This window comes from Arachis duranensis, unplaced genomic scaffold, assembly GCF_000817695.3.
Source record: "Arachis duranensis cultivar V14167 unplaced genomic scaffold, aradu.V14167.gnm2.J7QH unplaced_Scaffold_608113, whole genome shotgun sequence".
Taxonomy (NCBI): Eukaryota; Viridiplantae; Streptophyta; class Magnoliopsida; order Fabales; family Fabaceae; genus Arachis; species Arachis duranensis.
In genome coordinates, this window is record NW_026264987.1 from 1,003,221 (window position 1) to 1,005,944 (window position 2,724).

Sequence of the window (2,724 nt, forward strand, 5' to 3'; positions counted from 1 at the left end):
TGAAGCATCCTTAGTACTGCTTGGTGCATTTTGCATTCCAGACAGACTTTGGGAAATCAAATTGACTTGTTGAGTCAATATCTTGTTCTGAGCCAATATGGCATTCAGAGTATCAATCTCAAGAACTCCTTTCTTCTGACTTGTCCCATTGTTCACAGGATTCCTTTCAGAAGTGTACATGAATTGGTTATTTGCAACCATTTCAATTAGCTCTTGAGCTTCTGTAGGCGTCTTCTTCAGGTGAAGAGATCCTCCAGCAGAGCTATCCAAAGACATCTTGGATAGTTCAGACAGACCATCATAGAAAATACCTATGATGCTCCATTCAGAAAGCATGTCAGAAGGACATTTTCTGATCAATTGTTTGTATCTTTCCCAAGCTTCATAGAGGGATTCTCCATCCTTCTGTCTGAAGGTTTGGACTTCCACTCTAAGCTTACTCAATTTTTGAGGTGGAAAGAACTTTGCCAAGAAGGCATTGACTAGCTTTTCCCAAGAGTCCAGGCTTTCTTTAGGTTGTGAGTCCAACCATGTCCTAGCTCTGTCTCTTACAGCAAAAGGGAATAGCATAAGTCTGTAGACCTCATGGTCAATCCCATTGGTCTTGACAATGTCACAGATTTGCAAGAATTCAGCTAAAAACTGATGAGGATCTTCCAATGGAAGTCCATGGAACTTGCAATTCTGTTGCATTAGAGAAACTAATTGAGGCTTAAGCTCAAAGTTGTTTGCTCTAATGGCAGGGATAGAGATGCTTCTCCCATAGAAGTCGGGAGTAGGTGCAGTAAAGTCACCCAGCACCTTCCTTGCATTGTTGTTGTTTTCGGCTGCCATGTGTTCTTCTTCTTTGAAGAATTCGGTTAGGTCCTCTACAGAGAATTGTGCCTTAGCTTCTCTTAGCTTTCGCTTCAAGGTCCTTTCAGGTTCAGGGTCAGCTTCAACAAGAATGCTTTTGTCTTTGCTCCTGCTCATATGAAAGAGAAGAGAACAAGAAAGTATGGAATCCTCTATGTCACAGTATAGAGATTCCTTAAGGTGTCAGAGGAAAAGAAAAATAGAAGGAAGAAGTAGAAGAATTCGAACTTAATTAGATAGAGTTCGAATTGTGCATTGAGAAGGAGTAATACTCCATAAATAGAAGGATGTGGGAAGAGAGGAAGAAATTTTCGAAAATCAAGTGAAATATTTTGAAAAAAATTTAATTAATTTTCGAAAATCAAGAGTGAGAAATAGATCAAGTAATTTTTGAAAAAGATTTTTGAAATTAGAAATCAAAAAGATATGATTTGAAAACTATTTTGAAAAAGATGTGATTAAAAAGATATGATTGAAAAGTTATGGTTTTAAAAAGATATGATTGAAAAGATATGATTTTGAAAACAATTTAAAAAATATTTGATTTTAAAAATTAATGACTTGCCTAACAAGAAAAGATTTGATTCAAACATTAAACCTTTCTCAACAGAAAAGGCAACATACTTAAAATGTTCAATCAAATCATTAATTGTTAGTAAGTATCTTTGAAAAAGGAAAGAAATTGATTTTGAAAACATTTGATTGAGAAGATATGATTTGAAAAAGATTTGATTTTGAAAAACTTTGAAAACTTGAAAAAAAATTGATTTTGAAAACAAAATCCTCCCCCTTGTGCCATCCTGGCGTTAAACGCCCAGAATGGTGCACATTCTGGCGTTTAACGCCCAATGCACTACCTTTTTGGGCGTTAAACGCCCAACCAGGTACCCTGGCTGGCGTTTAAACGCCAGTCTGTCCTTCTTCACTGGGCATTTTGAACGCCCAGTTTTTTTCTGTGTAATTCCTCTGCTGCATGTTCTGAATCTTCAGTTTCCTGTACTATTGACTTGAAAATAGAACCAAGATCAAATAAACAATGCATGCAAGACACCAAACTTAAAATTAGACACTAGACTCAAACAAGAAACATAAAATATTTTTGGTTTTTATGATTTTGTAATTTTTTTGTGCTTTTTTCGAAAATTATATGAAAATAGAAAATAAAGGTTTCAGAATTCTTAGTTTGAATTCCAGGAATCATTGCAATGCTAGTCTAAGACTCCGGTCCAGGAATTAGACATGGCTTCATAGCCAGCCAAGCTTTCAAAGAAAGCTTCGGTCCAAAACACTAGACATGGCAAATGCCAGCCAAGCCTTAGCAGATCATTGCTCCAACAACAAGATTGATAGAAATCAATAAGCTTTTGTGATGATAAGTTGAAACCTCGGTCCAATAAGATTAGACATGGCTTCTCAGCCAGCCAGATTTCAACAGATCATCATGAAACTCTAGAACTCATTCTTAAGAACTCTGAAAAAAAAAACCTAATCTAAGCAACAAGATGAACCGTCAGTTGTCCAAACTCAAACAATCCCCGGTAACGGCGCCAAAAACTTGGTGGTGCGAAATCGTGATCACTACAACTTCGCACAACTAACCAGCAAGTGCACTGGGTCGTCCAAGTAATAAACCTTACGCGAGTAAGGGTCGATCCCATGGAGATTGTTGGTATAAAGCAAGCTATGGTCACCTTGTAAATCTTAGTCAGGCAGACTCAAATGGGTATAGATGATGAATAAAACATAAAGATAAAGATAGAGATACTTATGTATATCATTGGTGAGAGCTTTAGATAAGCGTATGAAGATGCTTTCCCTTCCGTCTCTCTGCTTTCCTACTGTCTTCATCCAATCCTTCTTACTCCTTTC

At 37.0% G+C, this 2,724-nt stretch overlaps 1 non-coding gene across 1 annotated transcript; it reads left to right on the top strand.

Annotated features, from left to right (window-relative positions):
- The first annotated feature begins 330 nt into the window (after positions 1-330).
- LOC127744582 (small nucleolar RNA R71) lies at positions 331-438 on the top strand. Its single transcript, XR_008005560.1, has one exon. It is a non-coding gene; the product is annotated as a small nucleolar RNA R71 (small nucleolar RNA).
- Positions 439-2,724: the final 2,286 nt, after the last annotated feature.